The 24,881-nt window shown below is 35.5% G+C and overlaps 1 pseudogene; it reads right to left on the bottom strand.

Moving 5' to 3' along the window:
- The window catches only part of LOC100516070 (olfactory receptor 2T29-like), a 31,796-nt pseudogene extending 13,724 nt beyond the window's left edge, over positions 1-18,072 (bottom strand).
- Positions 18,073-24,881: the final 6,809 nt, after the last annotated feature.

Below are 24,881 nucleotides of genomic sequence, written 5' to 3'. Positions count from 1 at the left end.
AAGGAAAAAACCTCCAACCAAGATTACTTTACCCAGCAAGGTTCTCACTCAGATTTGAAGGAATAATCAAAACCTTCATAGATAAGCAAAAGCTGAGAGAATTCAGCAACACTAAACTAGCCTTACAACAATAACTAAAGTATCATCTCTAGGCAGAAAAGAACAAGAGAAGAAGGAAAGAAAAAAGAACAGCATAAGCAAATCCAAAGCAATTAACAAAATGGCAATAAGAACATACATATTGATAATTACCTTAAATGTTAATGGACTAAACACCCCAACCAAAAGACACAGACTGGCCGAATGGATACAAAAACAAGATCCAGATATATGCTGTCTTCAAGAGACCCACTTTGTTTCTAGGAACACATACAAATTGAAAGTGAGAGGATGGAAGAAAATATTTCATGCACACGGGGATCAAAAGAAAGCTGGAGTAGCAATATTCATATCAGACAAAATAGACTTTAAAATGAAGAATATTTTAAGGGACAAAGAAGGACATTACATAATGATCAAAGGATCAATCCAAGAAGATGATATAACAATTTTAAATATCTATGCACCCAACACAGGTTCACCACCATATATAAGGCAACTGCTAACAACCTAAAAGGACAAATCAACAATAACACAATCATAGTCAGGAACTTTAACACCCCACTTACAGCAATGGACAGATCATCCTGACAGAAAATCAGTAAGGAAACACAGGCCCTAAATGATGCATTATACCAGATGGACTTGATAGATATTTATAGGAGATTTCATCCAAAAGCAGCAGAATACAGATTCTTCTCAAGTGAACATGGAACATTCTCTAAAATTGAACACATCCTGGGCTACAAATCCAACCTCAGTAACTTTAAGAAAATTGAAATCATATCAAGCATCTTTTCTGACCACAACACTATATGACTGGAAATCAACAACAAGAAAAAAACTGCAAAAAAACACAAACACGTGGAGAATAAACGACATGCTGCTAAACAACCAATGGATCACTGAAGAAATCCAAGAGGAAATTAAAAAATACCTAGAAGCAAATGACAACAAAGATACGATGCTCCAAAACCTATGGGATGCAGCAAAAACCATTCTAAGAGGGAAGTTTATAGCAATACAAGTCCATCTCAGGAAACAAGAAAAAGCTCAAATAAACAAGCTAACTTTACATCTAAAGCAGCTCGAGAGAGAAGAACAGACAAGACCTAAAGTTCATAGAAGGAAAGAAATCATAAATATCTGAGCAGAAATCAATGAAATAGAAATGAAGAAAACCATAGAAAAGATCCATGAAAAGAAAAGCTCATTCTCTGAAAAGATCAACAAAATTGATAAAACCCAGCCAGACTTATCAAGCAAAAAAGAGAGAGGACTCAAATCAATAAAATTAGAAATTAAAAAGAAGAATTAACAATGGACATCACAGAAATTAAAAGGATCATAAGAGACTACTATATGTAACTATACGCCATAAAACGGAAAACCTAGAAGAAATGGACAAATTCTTAGAAAAGTACAATCTTCCAAGACTAAACCAAGATGAAATAGAAAAGATGAATGGACCAATCACAAGAACTGAAATTGAAACTGTGATTAAAAAACTTCCAACAAACAAAAGTCCAGGACCAGATGGCTTCACAGGCAAATTCTATCCAACATTTAGAGAAGAGCTAACAACTATCATTCAGAAACTATTCCAAAAAATCACAGAGGAAGGGATACTCCCAAACTCATTCTATGAGGCCACCATCACCCTAGTACCACAACCAGACAAAGATTCCACAAAAAAAGAAAACTACAGGCCACATTCACTGATGAACATCGATGCAAAAATCCTTAACAAAATACCAGTAAACTGAATCCAACAATACATTAAAAGGATTGTACATCATTATCAAGTAGAATTTATGCCAGAGATGCAAGGATTCCTCAATATCCACAAATAAATCAATGTGATACACCACATTAACAAACTGAGGAATAAAGACCATATGATCCTCTCAATAGATGCAGAAAAAATCTTTGACAACATCCAACACCCATTTCTGATAAAAACCCTTCAGAAAATGGGTGTAATGGGAACATACCTCAACATGATAAAGGCCATATATGACAAACCCACAGTGAACATCATTCTCAATGGTGAAAAGCTAAAAGAATTCCTGCTGAGATCAGGAACAAGACAAGGATATCTGCTCTCACCACTACTATTCAACATAGTTTTGGAAGTCCAAGCCACAGCAATCAGTTAAGTAAAAGAGATAAAAGGAATTCAAATTGGAAAGGAAGAAATAAAATTATCACTACTGGCAGATGACATACTATACCTAGAGAATCCTAAAGACTCTACCAGAAAACTGTTAGAGCTCATCCACGAATTTGGCAAAGTCACAGGATACAAAATTAATAGACAGAAATTGAAGGCATTTCTATACACTAACAATGAAAGAGTAGAAAAAGAAATTAGGGAAGCAATCCCATTTATCATCACATCCAAAAGAATAAAATACCTAGGAGTAAACCTATCCAAAGAAACAAAAGACCTATACTCTGAAAACTATAAACCACTGATGAAAGAAATCAAAGATGACACAAATAGATGGAAAGACTTAGCATGCTCTGGGATCAGAAGAGTCAATATTATCAAAATTACTATACTACCCAAGGCAATCTACAGATTCAATGCAATCCCTATCAAATTACCAAGGACATTTTTCACAGAATTCAAACAAAATATTTTAAAGTTTGTTTGGAGGCACAAAAGACCCAAAAGAGCCAAAGCCAGCCTGAAAAAGAAAAATGGAGCTGGAGGAATCAGGCTCCCTGACTTCAGACTATACCACAAAGCAACAATCATCAAAACCATATGGTACTGACACAAAGACAGAAACATAAATAAGTGGAACAGGATAGAAAGCCCAGAATTAAACCCACACACCTACAGCCAACTCCTCTATGACAATGTAGGTAAGGATATACAATGGAGAAAGGACAGCTTGTTCAATAAGTGGTGCTGGGAAAACTGGATAGCCACAAGGAAAAGAATGAAGTTGGACCACTCCCTACACCATTCACAAAAATAAACTCCAAATGGATTAAAGACCTACATATAAGACCAGACATTATAAAACTCTTAGAGGAAAACATAGGTCAAACACTCTCTGACATAAACAACAGCAACGTCTTCTCAGAGTTGCTTCAACCTCTTAGAGTATTGACAACAAAAAGAAAAATAAACACATGGGACCTAATTAAACTTCAAAGTTTCTGCACAGCAAAGGAAACCCTAAACAAAATGAAGATAACCCACAGAATGGGAGAAAATATTTGCAAGTGAATCAACTGACAAGGGATTCATCTCCAAAATTTATAAACAACTTCTGCAGCTCCATACCAAAAAAGCAAACCACCACATCCAAAAATGGTCCGAAGATCTAAACATACAGTTCTCCAAAGAAGACATACAGATGGCCAAAAAACATATGAAAAGGTGTTCAACATCACTCATTATTATAGAAATGCAATTCAAAACCTCTCTGAGGTACCACCTTACACCAGCCAGAATGGCCATCATCAAAAAGTCTACAAACAATAAGTTCTGGAGAGGGTGTGGAGAAAAAGGAACTCTATTACACTGTTGGTGGGATTGTAAATTGGTAAATTGGATCAAGAAGATTTGGTACATATACAAAATGGAATATTACTCAGCCATTAAAAAGAATGAATGAATACCAGCATTTTTAGCAACATGGATGGACCTAGAAACTATCATGCTAAGTGAAGTCAGCCATACAATGAGACACCAACATCAAATTCTTTCACTGACATGTGGAATCTGAAAAAAGGACAGACTGAATTTCTTTGCAGAATAGATGCTGACTCACAGACATTGAAAAACTTATGGTCTCCGGAGGAGACAGTTTTGGGGTAGGGGGGATGTGCTTGGGCTGTGGGTTGGAAATCCTGTGAAATCAGATTGTTATGATCATTATACAACTACAGATGTGATAAATTCATTTGAGTAATAAAAAAAGAAACCCCCAGAAATAATCCCACACACTTATGGTCAACTAATCTATGGCAAAGGAGAAAAAAATATTCAATGGAAAAAATAAATTCTCTTCAATACATGGGCTGGGAAAACTGAACAGCTACCTGTAAAAGAATGAAATTATAAGTGTTCTCTAACACCATATACAAAATTAAAATCAACATGGATTAAAGACCTAAATGTAAGACCAGATACTATAAAATTCCAAGAGGAAAACAACCAGGTATAACCCTCATTGATATAAGTGCAGCAATATTTTTGGATATTTTAACATCTCTGAACAGCTTACCAGAAATGCCCACCTTATCTTATGTCCTAATTGCAGCCTGGATTCCCCTCCCCATTAAATATGCTATGAATCACCAAAATTTCTATAACTCACAAAGTCCAGAGGCCCCAGATATTTTGCTTTTTTCAGCTCTCAGTATATCCCTGCTCTGAAATGTCATTGGAACATTGAGAGAGAAGAAATATGTGATAGGACTTAGGTGTATGGCCTTGCTCAGTGGGTTAAAGGATGGGGCATTGCCTTAACCTGTGGTGTAGGTTGCAGATGTGTCTCAGATCCCACATTGGTGTGGCTGTTATGTAGGCCAGCAATAACCAATTTGACCCCTAGCCTGGGAACTTCCATATGCCACAGGCACAGCCCTAAAAAGAAAAAAAAATCTGATTCTATTGCTATCTCTAATGTAATCATGACTTTAGACTTCCTGAAGTCATAGATTACATTTTCCCCTAGGTATACTACATTATCCTTTCCTTCAAATATACATATGTTTTAGAAACTATATGATTTTTCCTCTGAAAATTTCTCTAACTTGGTGTGCAGCTACTATGAAACTCATCAAAACTTAGTTTTTCATAGAGTCTGACCTTTCCATAATCTAGAACTTAAATCTAACCTTAACTTAAATAATGGTGGGAAAATTATGTCAAGTATAACTCAAGAAATTCAATCAGAAGTTTGAAAATTGAAATATTCAGGCAAGGCATTCGTTGAGCAAAACTAATGATTTATAGATTGGAAGAATTTTACTAGCTTTCTAATAAAACTGAGATACAGGATGGGAGAGATCACTATGATGGGTGTGCAGCTTTATGTGTGGCTAACCCAACTGCTCCATCAAGTTCCATTAACTCCCATTAATTATTCTTCCACTGTGCATGGAAGAGCTAATATTTTAGACATTTTTGGGAGAATAGACGGCATCAGAAAAAGGAAAAATATTATTTAATTCTTTTTCAAATAAATAATTGCTATTCAGGACATCTGTAGCTTTTTGGGTTTTTTTGTTTTTTTGTTTTTTTTTTTGGTATTTTTGCCATTTCTTGGGCCACTCCCGTGGCATATGGAGGTTCCCAGGCTAGGGGTCTAATCGGAGCTGTAGCCACCGGTCTACACCAGAGCCACGGCAATGCAGGATCTGAGCCGTGTCTGTGACCCACACCACAGCTCAAGGCAACACCGGATCGTTAACCCACTGAGCAAGGCCAGGGATTGAACCCACAACCTCACGGTTCCTAGTCAGATTTGTTAACCACTGTGCCATGATGGGAACTCCCATCTCTAGCTTTTTAAAAATTTCTTATAAAAATCATTATTCTACATTTACTACATTCAATGTCTTAGACTTTGCCTCAGGTTTGTGAAGGGAACCAAATAGCACACTCTTGAACTGCTAGCCTACACCAGTTCTGTACCCTGAGCTTCCTTCTTCCTTTAGGAAGTCTCCACCCTAAGCATTTTTCTTTGAACACCAGGTATGTACATCTAATTCCCATATTGTACAAGGTCTGTACCACTCTTGCCCTCCATCTGCACCAGCTTTTCACCCTGAGCTGATATCCACAGACAGGATGGACACTCTCTGCTCTGATGCTCATGTTGGTTCTGCTTAAGAAGCTTCATTGTGCAAGGAATGGTTAAATAGATCGAAATGTTAAGCAAGGGAAGAAAAATTAATGGAGATGTAAAATTATAGAATATATTTAAGAGTAATTCAAATTTTAGCTTCTTCATTTATGTATTGTAATCACAGTAATTTCTAAAACTAAAATTCACCTTCCTCTAGAAAATGTCACTTATTTTCAAGTATTTCCTTTTTTCCTGATTGTTGAAATTATTATCAAATTTAGACATGTTCTATTTGTGCACTGAAAGGTAATTTAAAAAGAAGCAAAAATATTCAACTGATGTAATATGTAAAGAAATCACTTTTCAGTCTATTGACATGCAACAGTCATGAGAATACCTGTTTACCCTTGATGGTAAGATCAGATAGCTGTTGCAGGTGGTAATAACTCAACAATATATAATTCAAATCTCCTTGTACACTAATCACAGCAAATGCATCTCCCACATGTAGAAGTAGAACTCTTTTGGTGCCTGGAAGTCATCAACCTGTTTATTCAGCATTACCTCCTGCCTTCCAGGTAGGCACTGTCCTGAAATTTTTTTTTGTCTTTTTTTTTTGCCATTTATGGGCCACTCTCATGGCATATGGAGGTTCCCAGGCTAGGGGTCAAATTGGAGCTGTAGCCACCGGCCTACACCAGAGCAACAGCAACACGGGATCTGAGCCATGACTGCGACCTACACCACAGCTCACAGCAGCTCATGGCAATGCCAGGTATTGAAGCAACCCACTGAGCAAGGCCAGGGACTGAACCTGCAACCTCATGGTTACTAGTCGTATTCATTAATCACTGTGCCATGACGGGAACTTCCTGTCCTGAATTTTATAATTATTTTTTGTTTTTATTTATAGATTTATTACTGGTTTACATATACCTAACGATGCCAAATGATTCGGTTTAATTATGGATGGATAATATCATTTACATTTTTTGTAACTTCCTTTTAGAAATGCTTACCATTACATTTTAAAAATATATCCAAGTTGCTGCATCATGGATTTATTCATTTTCAGTGCTACAGAGTATATAGTTTTCTGACTATGCTATAGTTTATTTATGCAATCTTTTGAAGAGTACATATATTGTGTTCATATTTTAGCCATTAGAAAGAATGCTGGGGAGACAGGATAAAGATGACAGAGGAGTGAGATGTGAGGCTCACCTTTTCCCACACATATTAAAAAAAAAAATCTAGGAGTTCCCATTGTGGCACAGCAGAAACAAATCCGACTAGGAGCCATGAGTTTGTGGGTTTGATCCCTGGCCTCGCTCAGTGGGTTAAAGCTCCGGCATTGCTGTGAGCTGTGGTGTAAGTTGCAAACATGGCTCAGATCCTGCATTGCTGTGGTTGTGGCATAGGTCAGCAGCCGTAGCCCCAGTTGGATCCCTAGCCTGGGAATCTCCATATGTCGAGGGAGCAACCCAAAAAAAAAAAAAAAAATCTACGTTTAGAACAATTCACACAGAACAACTACTGAATGCTGGCAGAAGACCTTAATCCTCCAAAAAGGGCAAGAAACCATCCACAAGACAAGGTAGAACAAAAGGAAAAAAAGAGAGAGAGAAAAGGAATCCAGGATGGACTAGCACTCCTGAGAGGGAGCTGTTAAAGAGGAAAGGAACCCACACCCTGGGAAGACACCTAACTGACAGGGGGATCAGCCAAGATGGAGGGACCTCTAAGTCTCTGAGAAAAGCACAGCAGCTGGTTTGAGGAGGGCAAAGCAGAATGAGAGCTGCACAGATCATCTGCACCACCACCCTAAGCACCATAGACTAAAAAACTTGGGCAGGGGCAGGGGGCTGAGAATCAGGATACAGAGGTCAGTTCCAGGGAGAGGACTAGGGTTGGCTGTGTGGTGACAGACTGAGGGGCTAGGGAGTGGTGCATCATGGGCTGGGAAGGGAATGTCACAGCTGAGGGAATCTGGAAGGAGTTCTGGGTGCCCAGGAGAAGCAAGGTGCCATTGCTGGGGAGAGCAAGAGGAGGAGGGACAGACTGCCATAGGAATCTTTCCCTGCACATGCATGCAGAAACCCAGAGGATAGGCACCTCTGGCACAGGCACCATTTGCTCAGGCTATGGGAGACTGGGTGTTTCCTCTGTGGGCTAAGGCTGATGCAGCACCTCTTGCATGATCTCAGGCAGTGGGGACAGACAACAGCAATCATCTCAGAAACAGCAGTCATTTCTGGAACAGAGGGGAACTTGGCTCACCACCACTATGGGTCTCTGGACATGCTCCACCTATGGCCCCCAGTCACCACTGAGTTCAGCAAAGAAGAGGGCACTGCAATGGGGAACCACCCATTATTGCTCTCACTACCCTGGGAACACACCCATACTACTGCTTCCACTGCCAAATGCTCTGGGCACTGCCTAAACATGCCTGATCACTGTCACTTCCCAGGATCCTGCAAACATTAGCAGCCTGTGCAGCATATACTGTGTGGGCTAATTGAGATGGGGTGATTTTTCTGAGGTCTATAGGTGGCAGGGGCAAACCACTGCATTTATCTCTGACTCCAGAGGTAGGTGTGGCCCACCACCGCTAGAGCTCAATGAACAGGCACCACTTGTGGCCCCAGTCACCTCAGAGGGCACCACAGAGGAGGGTATTGTTTCTGAACACCAGCTGTTGTTGCTCTCTCTCCCCTGGGAACTCAGACACTGTACCTCAGCCACTGTGAACTGCTCCAGGCACAGTTGAAATCTGTCCAAGGCTCTTACCACTTCCCAGGGCCCTGCAAATAAGATCAGCCTGCATGACCTTCCTTGCTGCTATCAAGAGCCCAGCAATGAGACACTGACTACTAGCTCTGCCCATTACCTACTTTTCCCTGGAACCACAAGAAGCACTATATCAAGGAGATAACAGCCTGATCACACTGAGGAAAGATATGGCAAATACACAAATTCCCCATCATAAATAAAGGATAAACCCCTACAAAATACAAAGGGGTACTCTTGCATAGAAATAGGCCTCCAAGAATACAGTAGTTTGTTTCCTTAAACTCACAGAATAAGAAAAATATAAATAAAATGCAGAGGTTCAGGAACCATTCCAGTTAAAAGAATGGGAGAATTCACCTGAAGCAGGAAAAAATGAAATCGACCTCTGTTGTCTAATAGACAATGAGTTAAAAAAAAAAAGGAGATAGTGAAAATAATGAAGGAATTAAGGGTGAATATGAAGGAATTAAGAGCAGATATAAACAGTAATGCAGATTAGTTTAGAAAGGAACTAGAAAATAAAAGAAAGAGTCAAAGAAAAATTAGGAATTCGAGTCAAAGAAAAATTAGGAATTCATTTGCAGAGATGCACACTGATTTAAAGGCACTAAAGAGCAGACTGAATAATTCAGAGGAAGAAATTAGTGACTTGGAAGATAGAATAATGGAAATCACCCAATCAGGATAACAGAAAGAAAATCAAATAAAAAAATAAAAGCAATATAAAATCTAAGGATAATATAAAGAGGGACAATCTATGCGTAGTAGAGATTACAGGAGGAGAAGAAGAAGAGTGTATTGAAAATATATTATAAGAAATTATGTCTGAAAATTTTCCAAATCTAACAAAACAATTATTAAGATACAGGAAGCACAGAGGGCCCCAAACAAGTGGAACCCAAACAGGCACACACAAAGACATATTATAATAAAAATGGCAAAAGTTAAAGATAAAGGGAGGGTTCAAAAGACAGCAACACAAAGCATTAATTATAAGGGAACCCCAATAAGCCTATTGGCTGATTTCTCTGCATACACTAAAGGACAGAAGAGAGTGGCGAGATATATTCCAAGTTATAACAGGGAAAAAAAATGCAGCCTATAATACTCTACCCATCAATAATATCATTTAAAATAGAAGTATAAATAAAGAATTTCTCCAACAAACAAAAACTAAAAGTGTACAGCAAAACTAAACCCATTCTAAGAGAAATACTGAAAGGAATTCTCTAAGTAAAAAAGAAGTAAGAATAAATAGGATCACAGAAAACTCAGATGGAAAGCAATCACTTAAATAAGCCAGTATACAGATCTAAAAGGAAAGAAATACATATATATTTATTGTAAACATGATGGTAAACACAAGGAACAGCAAAAAGACAAACATGAAGATGTTAAAAAAGGATTTCAAAATCATAAAATAAGGGGAAAGAAAGTAAGAAAATATAGACTCTTTTTTAGAATGTGTTTGAGCCTATATGACTATTAGGTTAAAATGAACAGATATTTGAAGGGGTAAACATACTTGAAAAGCAGGAAAAAGGCAAACCAAAACCAAACATTAAATTCAAAAAAACTAAAAAGAAGAGGACACAAACATAAAATAAAAGGAAATTGTCTTATCTAAAAAAAAGGAAGGAACAAAGGAGAAACATAGAATGAACTGGAAAAAAAAGGTTTAAAATGGCAATAAATACCAACATATCAATAATCACCTTAAATGTCAGTGGAAAGAATGCCCCAATCAAAATACATAGTGTGGCAGATTGGATAAAAAAGGAAGAGCCTAAAACATGGTGTCTATAAGAGACTCACCTTAAAGCAAAAGATACTTATAAATTGAAAGTAAGGAGATGGAAAAAGAAATTTCATGAAAATTGAAAAAAACAGGAAAGTGGGATTTGCAATACTCAAATCAGAAAAAAAAAGATTTTAAAATAGAGACTGGGAGTTTCCTTCTTGGCTTAGTGGTTAATGAACCCTACCAGGACTGATGAGGCCATGGGTTCAATCCCTGGCCTCATTCAGGGGGTTGGGGATCCAGCATTACCATGAGCTGTGAAGTATGTTGCAGACACAGCTTGGATCCCATGTTGCAGTTGTTGTGGCATAGGCAGGGAGCTATAGCTCCAATTTGACCCCTAGCCTGGAAACTTCCATATGCCACAGGTGCAGCCTTAAAAAGCAAAAAAAAAGAAGAGCATGAAACAAAGAAGGAAACTACTTAATAATAAAAGGACTCATTCAAGAAGAGTATATTACAATCATATATATGTGTACATATGTGTATATATATTTATATATACACCTAATATAGGATAACCAGTATTTGTACAACAAATACTAACAGACATAAAAGGATAAATATATGGGAGTACAATAATAATAGGAGAATTTAACATCCCATGTACATCAATGAATGTATTTTCTAGACAGAACAGCAATAAGGCAACAGAGATCCTAAATGACACAATGGAAAAGTTAGACATTTTCAGGACATTATATCCAAAAAAAATCAGAATATACATTCTTTTCAAGTGTACATGAAACATTCTCAAGGGTTGACCATATACTGGGGCACAAAACTAACCTCAACAAATTTGAGAGTATAGGAATTATTTCAAGTATCTTCTCAGACCACAGTGGCATGAAACTAGAAATAAACCACAGGAAAACAAATGGGGGGAAAAATGACTACAGGGAGAATAAACAACATGCTACTAAAAAACTAATGGGCCAATTAGGAAATCAAAAAGAAACTAAAAAATACCTCTAGACAAATAATAATGAAAACACAACTATTCAAAATCTATGGGATGCCACAAAAGCAGGGCTTAGATTCAAGTTCATAGCAATAGAGGTCTTCCTCAGAAAAGAAGAAATATTTCAAATCAGCAACTTAACCTACCATCTGAAAGAATTAGAAAAAGAACAAACATAACCTAAAGTTAACAAAAGGAAGAAAATTATAAAGATCTGTGAGGAAATAAATAAAATAGATACTCAAAAAAACAATAGGAAAAAATCAATAAATCCAAGAGCTGGTATTTTGAAAGGAAAACAAAATTGACAAACCTCTGGCCAGACTCACAAAGAAGAGGAGAAAAAAAAAAACAAATAAAATAAGAAATGAAAAAGGAGAAATCTCAATAGATAATGCAGAAATGCAAAAAAAAAAAAAATCAGAGGATATCATGAAAAACTATATGCCAACAAATTTGACAACCTGGAAGAAATAGACAACTTCCTAGAGACAGCCTGCCAAAACCGAATCAAGAAATAGATCAATTGAACAGACCTATCATTATAAATGAAATTTAATACGTCATAAAAACACTCTCTACAAACAAAAGCCCAGGACCAGATAGCTTCACAGGTGAATTCTAGCAAACATACAAAGAAAACTTATACCCATTAGTTTTAAACATTTACAAAATGTTAAAGAAGGAACACTCCAAAGACATTCTATAAGGCCACCATCACCCTAATACCCAAACCAAAGATATTATCAAAAAGGAAAATTATAGGCCAATATTTTGATGAATATAGACACAAAAATTCTCAAAAAAAATTAGCAAACTGAATCCAACATTTTAAAAAAGATCATATGCCACGACCACATCGGATTTATCCCATGTTCACAGGGATGGTTCAACATATGAAAATCAATCAGTGTCATACACCACATTAAGAAAAGTCAAAAACCACATGATCATCTCAATAGATGCAGAAAAAACATTTGACAAAATACAACATGCATTCCTGATAAAAACGCTTACCAAAGAGGGAATATACTTTAACATAATTAAAGCCATTTATGGCAAACCCACGGCCAATATAATACTCAGTGGAGAGAAACTGAAAGACTTCTGGCTAAAATCTGGTACGAAACAAGGATACCCAATCTCACCACTGTTATTCAACATAGTACTGGAAGTCCTAGCCTCAACAATCAGATAAACAAAAGAAATAAAAGCTATTCAAATTGGAAGAGAAGAGGCAAAATTGTCACTGAATGCAGATGATAGATGGTATGATACTATATATAAAACACCCTAAGAACTCCACATAAATACTACTTGAACTGATCAATGAATTCAGCAAAGCAGCAGGATACAAGATGAACATTCAAGAATTAGTTGCATTTTTGTATAATAACAATGAAATATTAGAAAGGAATATAAAAATAAAATACCTTTTAAAATTGCACCCCCCAAAAATGAAATACCTAGGAATAACCTGAACAAAGAGATGAAAGACTTATATGCTGAAAACTGTAAAATATTAATCAAGGAAATTAAAGAGGATTCAAAGAAATGGAAGGATACTCCATGCTCCTGTACTGGAGGAACTAATATTGTAAAAATGGCCATAGTACCCAAAGAATATGGAGATTTGATGCAATCTCTATCAAATTACCTGTGATATTTTTCACAGAACTAGATAAAACAATTCAAAAATTTATATGAAAACATGAAAGACCCAGCATTGCCAAAGCAATCCTGAGGAATAAAAACAAAGCAGGAGGTATAATTCTCCCAATCTTCATTAAGTTACAGTAATCAAGAGAGTATGGTACTGGTACAAAAACAGACATGCAGACCAATGGAATAGAATAGAGAACCCAGAAATAAACCCAGGCATCTAGGGTCAATTAATCTTCAACAAAGGAAGCAAGAATATAAAATGAGAAAAAGAGACTCTTCAGCAAGTGGGGATGGCAAAACTGGACAGCCACATGTAAATCAATGAAACTAGAACACATCCTCACACCACTTACAAAAATAAACTCAAAATGGCTAAAAGACTTAAACATAAGACAAGACACAATCAAACTTAGAAGAGAACATAGGCAAAACATCCTCTGGCATCAACATTACAAATTTGTCCTTAGGTCAGTCTCCCAAGGCAACAGAAATAAAAACAAAAATTAAATCAATGGGACCTAATCAAACTAGCAAGATTTTGCATAGCAAAGGAAACTGTAAATAAGACAACCTGCAGAATGGCAGAAAATAGTTTCAAAAGATAAAACTGATAATGTCTTAATCTCTAAAATACAGAAACAACATATACAATTCAACAGCCAAAAAACCAGCAATCCAATAAAAAAAATGGGCAGAACACCTGAATAGATATTTCCCCAAAGAGATATACAGATGGCCAACAGGCACATGAAAAATGCTCAACATCAATAATTTTTAGAGAAATGCCAATCAAAACCTCACATCAGTCTGAATGGCCATCTTTAACAAGTCAATAAATAACAAGCACTGAATAGGGTGCTATGAAAAATGTCCCCCCCCCACTGTTTTCAGGAATATAACTTAATAAAACTACTATGGAAAACAGTATGGAGGTACCTCAGGAAACTAAATATATGATCCAGCAATTCCAAAGTTTGTCATATATCTGGACAAAACTTTCTTTGAAAAAGATGCATGCACCCATATGTTCAATGAAGCACTATTGACAATAGCCAAGACATGGAAGCAAACTAAATGTCCTTTGAAAGATGAATGGATTAAGAAGATGTGGAATACAACTCAGCCATAAAAAGAACAAAATAATGACATTTGCAGCAGCATGGATGGAACTATAGACTGTCAAACTAAGTGAAATAAGTCAGAAAGAGAAAGACAAATACCATATGCTATCACTTATATCTGGAAGCTAATATATGGCACAAATAAAGCCACCTACAGAAAATAAACAAACTGATCGACTTGTAGAACAGTGTTGCCAAGGGGGAGGGGAACAGAGTGGAATGTAGTAGGAGTATGGGGTTAGTAGATGGAAACTATTGCATTTGAGGTAGATAAGCAATGAGACCTGCTGTGTAGCACAAGGAATTATATATAGTCACTTGTAATGGAATATGGTGGAGGATAATGTGAGAAAAAGAATGTGTATACTTATATACATATATATGAATATCTAGGTCACTTCAATGTACAGCAGAAATTGACAGAACTTTGTAAATAAACTATAATAGAAAAAATAAAAATCATAAAAAATTTACACAATAAAAAATGGGCAAAAGGAATTTCCCATGGTTGTGTAGTGGTAATGAAACCAACTAATATCCATTAGGATGTGGGTTCGATCCCAGGCCTTGCACCATCATTTAAGGATCTGGTGTTGTAGGTTGCAGACATGGCTTGGATCCCATGTTGCTATGCCTGTAGCATAGGCCAGTGACACAGCTCTGATTTGACACTTAGCCTTGAAACTACCATATGCACCAGGTGTGGCCCTAAAAAGACAAAAAAGAAAAAAAAAAAAAAAAGAAAAGGGCAGAAGAGCTAAATAAATATTTTTAACATTTTATTTTTTTAATATTTCATTATTCTAAAAATATTTTAGTATAAATATTTATTTTTTGCTTGAGATGGAGTAAAAAAACATCTTTTTTAAGAATATGCTTTCTTACTACATTTTTTTCTTGTTTTTTTTTTTATTATTTTCCCACTGTACAGCAAGGGGGTCAGGTCATCCTTAGATGTATACATTGCAGTTACAGTTTTTTCCCCCACCCTTTCTTCTGTTGCGACATGAGTTCTTTGTTTTTTTTTGTTTTTTTTTTTTTTTTTGCTTGTTTCAATGCCTAGGGTGTCTTCAATGCAACCATTAAATGTGTGAACCAGAATATTGAATAGGTGATACATACATTCCTAATTTCCTTTAAATGTTAAAGTACATATTCTATTCATTCCCTTTGACTAGAATAAAAATATTAAACTTATTTTCCAACTTTGTTTCCCCAAATCCTGCAAGAACCTTATTTTACAGGTCGGTATGCAAATAAAGAAAAGAGAAAAGGAAATGGGAATCTGTATTTTTCAAACCATCTGATGATACACAAATTGACAGCATCCATTGAAAATTGATATACAAGCCAATTAGTTTTTGATTTTATGGAACAGATTCAAGAAGGCCTGACGTACCACAAATGCCCAGCACTATTCCTCTTGGTTATAGTGTATGGTCCTTCCACTTAGATTGGCACCATTCAGCTCATGATCCTCATTCACCTCCGCATCTAGTCTTGCACTTTTCTAATTAATTACCACAGTTTTAACAATTTTAAAATGCAAATAAAATCATTTTACTGCTGATTTTTTCAAACCTAGGTCACAAAGGACAAGAAATGAGACTATGAAATGAAACAGGAATGGAGATGTCATTTGAATATTGACCTTGCCTCCTTGGCCAACCACCTGGCCTTTACTCATACTCTTCTTTTTCCATGCATCAGTTTCATGTGCAGGTCTCCCTGTGCCAGCCACTTGCACTAATATGAGTTTAACATCCTAGTTATCTTTCAACACTGAGTTCCCAGGCTTTTTCTCAGTTCCCCTTTATTTGGCTGAACTTACATGTCAGAAGTAGAACTCATGTGTCCTTGTGACCTGTATGCTTTCTCCATGAACATCAAAACAATTTGAATGTTTTATTACAATTCTTTTCACAAACTATACCTACAGCTCCCAAATTTCTTAGATATAAGAGCTATGTTGCATTTTAGATTTAAAACTAACTTTAGCTATTTATAAATTACAGTATAGCATAAGCAACTTTCATTGAAAAAAAATGAATGATTAAAAATTTGATGTTCTTCCTCTACTTGCTTATATAATAAGTACTTCAAAGGTCAGCAGTGAATTTTTGCTAAACCCTCCTTCCACATGGGGTTAATAATTTTCACACAGTGCTTTACGGGGTCTTGTATACCCAATCTACCATAAGGTATTAATGATTTTAAATAGATAATATCAGGTCATGCTTGCAGCACTGGAACATGAAGAACAAAGTAGTCCTATATAAAAGTAGGCAGAAGACTGGATTATTGCAGTAAAGATCAGCAATGTTAACAAGGGCATTTCCAAAATATGTCACTTACACTGCCACCAAGCAGAACATCATAAAGAAAAAAGGAAAAAAATCTGACAATTTACCTTTTGTTTTAAAATAACTTCAAGTATTATTAACAATTAGTATAAAATAATTATAATACAATTAACATATATATTATTTACCTAGGTTTACTTGTTAAAATTTAACCCTTTTGCTTCATCACCTCTTACACTCTTCAGTTGCACATTTTTTCCTATATTTTATTATGTATTTCCTAAAACTATGAATATCTTCTCACATAATCACAGTGAAGTTATCAACTTCAGAAGAATATAACATGGGTACAATGAAAATGAATAAATAAATAATGAATAAATAATATAATGAATATAAACCTGAAAAACTTTCCAGTAAAAGGAAGAACCTACCAAAAGGGATAAATGTGGGATAATATATCATTGTATAAGAATCTGAAGAATAACATTGGCATAAGACTATACATTTTTGATACATAGAATGAAGGAAAATAAACACTTAATACAAAAAGTTTTTACAGTTTTCTGGGAGATTCCACATTAAACATTTTGCTTAGTGCCCCTGTGACATCCTTATTCCTAAGGCTATATATCAAAGGGTTTATCAAAGGAGTGAGTATGGTATAAAAGACAGATACAACCATGTCCTTCTCAGGGGTATGATAGGAGCTGGGGAGCATGTAGGTGTAGATAGCAGCCCCATAGAAGAGGATAACTACAGTCATATGGGAAGAACAGGTGGTGAAGGCCTTCTTTTGGCCCTCTGCTGAGTTCATTCTGTGGATGGTGAGGAGAATGAAATAATAGGAGCTTGAAATGATCATGACAGGGATGAGGAGCATGAGGACACAGCATATGTACATGAGTGTCTCATAGAGGGATGTGTCTGAACAGGAAAGCTTCATTACAGCAGGGACCTCACAGAAGAAATGATGGATCTCCCGTGATCTGCAAAAGGGGAAAGTCATGGTGATGGGTGTGAGCATAAAGCCATCCACTGATCCCAGGAACCAGCAGCCAGACACCAAGAGGAGACACACCTTATGATTCATGAGAATAGAATAGTGGAGTGGATGGCATATGGCCACATAGCGGTCATAGGCCATAGCAGCCAGAAGGAAAAATTCTGAACCTCCAAGTGTCAAGTAGAGAAACATCTGCATTCCACATTCAGGGGCTGAGATCTTATTCATGCCCACGACCTGGTCCATAAGCATCTTGGGCACAGTGACAGAAATGTACATCACATCCATGAGAGACAACTGGCTGATGAAAAAGTACATGGGGGTGTGGAGATGGGAAGTAGAATGAATCAGAAGGATCAGAATGCTATTCCCAGACAAGGCCATCAGGAAAATCACAAAAATGACTGCACAAAGGAGAGCTGGGTGCTTGGACTGAAGGAAGAACCCCACTAGGATGAAATCCATCTGCCCAGTGTGGTTGGCCACCGAGGTGGAGTTGTCCATGAGGTTTCACCTAGGTCAACAAAGAGAGTTTTGGGATTAATAAATCACTCATGGAATATGACCCCCTGGAGCATGTGTGTGTGTGTGTGTGTGTGTGTGTGTGTGTTGTATGCACAATATGCCTTTTATGGTAATAGAAGGGAATGCCCTGGGACTGTAATTGTGAGGATTACAAGATATCTGTAATTCAAAAAATTTACTAGAACACAGGTAATTCATAATAGTGGCTCCAAAGTGTTGTTTTTGAATAGTTAATTTTGCCAAAGTACAAGGTCATTAGATTTCTTGATGATATTTTTTATCAAGTATATAAATTTTCAGAATCACAAAGACAAAATTAAATTATTGAAATAAAGGTAAATCATTGCCCTTATTTCTATAATTTTTGTTATAGAAGTCAGAATTTAGCCAATCTCTCTGTTTGAGGAACCCAATAGAATGTTATGAATTCTTCAAATGTATTCCAGATAGGAATGAATTAGAATGTAAAAAACATAATTTGGGGAAAATCCATACCAAAGGTTTGAACACACTTTGCCTGTAGGTTCAGGCTGTGTGTGAGGCTCTGTGGCCATGTGCAGGGAACCAGCATGGCACACAAGCAAGTTGAATCCTCAGCAATTACTAACCCTTTGGATATCCCAAGTGCAGTGATTGAGGAGTTCACTCTGCAAATTCACTGCACATATGGGTCCAAATTATCCTCTATCCACCATTCTTCTCTCCACTCTTACTTTTGAAAAAGTATAATAATGTTTGAGTTCTGATATTGTTAGTATTATATGAGGCAAAATATGAAAGTTCTTAGAACATTACCAGTTACAGATGCATAAGCACATATATTGTTATCTTAAAGTTCTAATAACTACATAATTATTATGCAGAATTCTATGTAAGTGATCACTGTTACTGTAATTGTTTTATCACATGAGATGTGTTGCTTGAAGATTTAATATATATATATATATTCATACTTATATAAATTTGGATTTGATAATTTCCATAGTCCAAGACTACAATGCATACAGTCTCAGAATGTCTATAAAAATGGAAAAACCCTATAGAACATATTTATAAAATATGGACATATAACTATAAATAAATATAGAATATATATTTATTATTTTAACCCTAGCTAAGCAGAGCTTTATGGAGAATAACATCTAGTCTAGTACATGCAATAGCATATTTATCTCCATATAGATCCTACAATTCATTCTAAATATCAAGGAAAAGAATTAACATTTAAGATATCGCTGTCAGTTCCAAATAAGAATGAATAAGTGTCTATGTGTATAACTGAATCACTTGAGTGTGAAATTATTGCAATATTATAAATCAACTATACTTCAATCAAACTTCAAAAATGAAAAAAAAGAAATTAAACAGCCATAAAAATAAATTAATTAAAGGTCATTTACAAGACAAGGTTTTCATAATTTTGCAGTTGATTGTCTATAGTAATCAATTTTTCATGGAAACAGAGGTGCAGAAAGGAAAACTTAACAACAATGAGATGATCCTGACTCCAATTTAATGCTCTGTCTTCTGTCTTGCTACTCACAGACTATATCTTTGTTGGCCACTAAAGACAAATCAAAGAAAACTTTAAGTTGGTTACACTGAAGGAAGTCATAGTCAGTCTATTCAGGGAGAAATATTGTATAGATGTGATTTAAATTAGAATTTTAAAAGAGATGCAAAATAAATAAGAAAAATAGAAGGCAAAAATACAACTGGCCTTTCTTAAATGAATCAGTAATAGCTTATTCTACAATGTATCTTAGGGATATTAAAACGTTGTAACTTTTCAATTTATGACATGTTAAATGTTAAATTTTATAAGAACTTACCAATAGGAAGAGAATATTGGCTTCCCTTCTGGGAAAGAGCTTAGAAGTGTTTAGGATGCCGGAACAGTTCAAGAAGAATTTCCAGTTTCAAATATATTTTCTACTCTTATAATGATCCTAGAGACTAACTGAAATATTCAATTTATTAACAGTGCCAAGTTCTGGGGTGATAAGGCAGTAGACAACACTGAAAATGAAGTTGATGCCTTAATATAAATATCTAACAAAGCTGTGACACATTGCATTAAAATATAATATTTATGTTGAATTCTGCCTACATTTTCAGATGAAAACTGAACTCTGTGCAACATTTAAAAACTGTCCAATAACACAAAATGTACCTGTGGAGGAAACTCTATTTATGGTCAAAGTGGAGCAAGGACCAGTGCAGTAACCAGGAATGTGAAGCCCTCAGAGCTGTTTGCTGAACAAATGAAGGGAGAGCAGGAGTATGAGTGAGAGGCACTGGGCAAATCTCTGTTGCACTTTGATAAATGGGAGCCACTGTTACCAAGCAACACTAGACAGACTTCTGAGGACACCAGAGAGACAAGAGAATTCTGCTTAATCCACTCAAGACACTTGGCTTGCCTCTTTACTCTTGTTCGTCTCTATCTAATTGCCAGAGTTCAAAATTAGTGCATATTTAACTTGAGGAATTATTAACAATAGTGACAGAATAATATAAAATCATATATGATGCTGGCAGCCTCCTGGCAATTGTTTCATTGCTTTACATATTCTATCTCCTAAAAAGCATATAAGGTACTTACACACTTTATTTTCCCCTTTTACAGATTAAATAATTCTGCCTAGACTCACATCCTAGCTCAGGTGTTGGGACACAGAGCTTGTAATACAGCCTAAGTTTAGGACCCAGCCTTCCCTCCATAGTCTAAAATTTTGATATTAGCCACCCGCTGTCAACTTCATCTGGGAAACAAAATTATGATTGATATATTTATTTTGGTGTTCTAACTTCCAGAAATAATCACCACACAAAGTAAATTTAGTCCCTTTCCTTCCTTTTAATTTCAGTCTCAAGCAAACAAATTCATCCTACAATAATGCTGGCAGAATAAATATTCTTTTGTCTATGTAAATTGGAAATTAAAATGCATATCCTAATAGTTTCAGTAAATAATATATATATAAAAGATTCAAAAGAAAAAAACACATATGCTTCTCTCCATATAAATGGATGATAGGGAAAAGATAAAGATATATGATTAGGAATTAATAGAATGTGACAGAAGAACAAGCCAAAAAAATAATAATTACACTTTGATCCTGTAGTTCTTCCTTCCTATCTGATTGATCTCAATATCAGATGATGCTGAAAGCCTCATCTAGATAAACTATTGGAAAATGGTCACAGTTGCCTGTATAAAGAAAGATAGGAGAGTGACATCATCCCTGGTTTTATTACACTCATTAGGGGAGTGGGTGATAGTCATCTGTTAATAAATCCTCTCAAAGACTTGGAAGAATAATGAAATTAATAGATCTAAAAATAAGGAATAGATATCTCTGTTGCACCTTTTGTATTTTTTATCTCCTTTATTATTAAATTAGAAATATTAACCAATATTAACAATCATCTCAAATCTTAATACATTCTTATCTACAAAATAAATATTAGCCTACATATGGCCTTATCCTTTTCATATGAAGCAATAGTTTCTTATATATACATATATATATCCTCATTTAATATTCAAGAATATTTTGTGACGTATTGATGTTTGTCTCATTTTTCACAGATACAGACTCTGAAACTCATAGTCTAATTGATATGTCAAAGAGAAAACCGATAATAAGTATTGTGGTTGAGACAAAACATGTTTTTATCAGTTGGAGTACTCTTCATTATTTAACGATTGTGTTCTTTCCTTTGTAACTCAGCTGCAATCTGTGTTGCATATTAGTGTATTTGTTTTTAATGTAAATGTCATCATTTTATTTATAGAAAAATATATAAAAAAGAAAACATTAAAAAGAAAACATTTTAATAGGCCATAATCTACCCTACCAGAAAAAAAGCATATAATAGCAATAATATTTACTGCAGACTACACATATTTACAAAGTGTATACCACATACTGAACAATTAGGACAAACAAGGGAACATAATAGACTCCATCCTCATGGAAATTGCAGACAAATTCCTCTGAAATTTTTCCTACATATGTGTTCTCAAACTGTGTTGATCAGTTTCCATGGCATTCTTTTCCAGACAGTGATTTCTATTTCTAATGTCCACACCTGGGAGCTGGGACCCCCTGTCCTCCAGAGTTTCAGCCTGCAGATGGTTTGCCCTTTTGTTATTTGATTTCCCATTCGACTCGGAGAGTGCCAGCCCTGGGAGGCACTGTATAATGGGAAAAAGATAGAAACTGCATCTTTTTTCTCGCTTCTAGTGAAGTTATCTGGCAGCTGTAGCTACTGTGAACTGCTGAATACCCTGCAGGAGCTGCAGGATCCGCTACCCCAAAGGCAGTTCCAGTGTCGCTGGTGGGATACAGGACTCTCAGCAGCAGCAGGGAATGATCCTCACCAGGATCCCGAGAATGCAACATCTCCATCAGCTCAGCATTGAGAAGTACATGGGGCTGCAGTGTTTGGTTAGGATTCCTGTTCCTTTGGGGACAGAACACCCTTTCCTTCTTCCTTAGCTTTCACTCCAGCCCACCAGTACCCCTGCAACAAATCTCCTGCATTAAATCCCTTCAATTCAAACTGTGTTAACTGTGACTAGGCACTATATAATGAGTGTCCAGTCACACTTTAATGTTTAATATTTAATATTCTCTCAAATAATTCATTAATTATAATCTCATAATATTGAATAATTGCATTGCATTCACATTTCCAAATTATAAGTTGTTTTGTAATAAAAATGCTCACATAGAATGTATTCTCTGAATGTAATTTTCCCAAAGATTATTTACCAGAGGGTATAAAACATTTCAAGTTTTTTCATACACAACACTGAATTGCTTTTCCAAAAGCATCTTCAAATATGCTACAGTATCAAATGTCAACTGAAGTAGCATTAAATTCTATTTGTTTTTCTTTCCTAGTCAGTATGGCAAGCACAGCATTGCTTAAACTGACTTTCTTGATTGCTAAAATGTTTAGTAGCATAGTAGCATGCTATATATGTTTATGTAAAATGTGTTTATATCCTTTGCCCATTTTCTTATTGAATTTTTTCTTTAAAAATATAAAAGGGTTAATATATTAAGAATAGTAATTTTGTGATTGGTACTATTTTTCTCTTAAGCTTTTATTTTGATATTGTGTCTCATCTTGATATTCCAGGTCCTTCCAAAGATCCTTAGGATCCTCCAAGACTTGCCCCTCTGTTCATGACTAACCTCATTTTCTATGTGTATCCAACTTTCTTATCACATCTGGGGGCACAAAGCTTCTTGCAGCTGATCAAATGTGGAAAGTGATTTTCTGTTTCAGGGACTTTATCCTTTTTTTCCCCCCTGCTTAAAAATCCCTGCCCAGACATTTAATGACTGCATGTCCTCGGGAAAAAATGTCTATTCAATTATTCTGACCAATGCTTCATTGGGCTTTTTTTTTAATGGAGCTGTTCATATGTATTGAATACAAACTCATATAATCTGCAAATATTTTCTCCCATTCAGTATGTTGCCTTATCATTTTGTCCATGGTTTCTTTCCTTTGTTGTGCAAAATCTTTTTCATTTAGCTGTCTCTTTATTCCTTCAGGTTTGTTCTTTCTCAAGACTACTTTAGTTATTTAGGGTCTTTGTGTTTCCACACAAATTTTATTATATTTTTTGTTCCAGTTCTATGAAGAATGTCATTGAGAGTTTGATAGGGATTGAATTGAAACTGTAGACTACCTTAGATAGTATGCAATCTATCTATCTATCATCTATCTCTATATGTATTATTACATCTATATCTATCTATCTATCTATCTATCTATATATATATATATATAATGGACAATTACACAACCATATAAAAATGAAATTCTGGCATTTGTTATAATGTGGATGGACCGAGAGAATGTTTAGTGAAATAATTTAAACAGAAAGACAAAAAACTCTATGTTATCAATGCTACATGGACTCTAAAAATAATATAAATTAATGTATATCACAAAATGGAAACTGACTCACAGATATAGAGAACAAAGTAATGGTTACCAAGAGGGAGGGGGAAGAACTATTTTCTATATTGGCTGCACCAATTTGCTTTCAAATTTAGTGCATGAGCATTGCCTTTTCTCCAACTCCTCACCAATAGTTGTTGTTTGTTGTCTTTTTAAAACCATTCTGACTGTTGTGAGGTGGAAACCACTATAATTTTGATTTACATTTTCTTGATGATTGGTGATGTTGAATATCATTTCATGAACCTGTTGGTTAACTACATATCTCTATAAAAATGCCTATACAGATCATGTGCCTATTAACAAGGAAAGACATAAAAAAATCTGACAGGAGTAGCACATGAGTTGGTAGTGAAAAAAATGGGGTTTAGCTATCATAGAACCATAACTGTACTTTATGTAGTATAGAGAGATTTTGAAGTTAAAAAAAGAATATAAGATATTTTAACCTGAAGAAAGTTTATTGATCAGAAAAAAATTGGAAAAATGCATTAATAAATACAAAGACCATCACTTAAACAAAAATATTGAAAGATTAAATATAATACAATATCTCAAAAGCATATCAAACCACATCAGATATAAACTAAAGAGAAAAAAGTAGCAGCAAGAGATCATAATATATTTCCTTCTATACAAATGCCAGAAGAAATATATGAAGATTAACAAACCATGAAGGGCACAATTTATAACAAATATGGGAAAAACACTACATTCAACAACAGGGGAATATATAGAATGTTCACAAAATGGATCACATAAGGGCCATAATTTAAGGTGCAAAACACTTCAGAGTG

Source organism: Sus scrofa, chromosome 2, assembly GCF_054392235.1.
Source record: "Sus scrofa isolate SSC_HxYL_T2T_F1_AM1 chromosome 2, Sscrofa_HxYL_maternal_Yorkshire_Landrace_v2.0, whole genome shotgun sequence".
NCBI lineage: Eukaryota > Metazoa > Chordata > Mammalia > Artiodactyla > Suidae > Sus > Sus scrofa.
The sequence above is the reverse complement of the archived record's forward strand: the minus strand, read 5'-3'. Positions and strand labels throughout refer to the sequence as shown.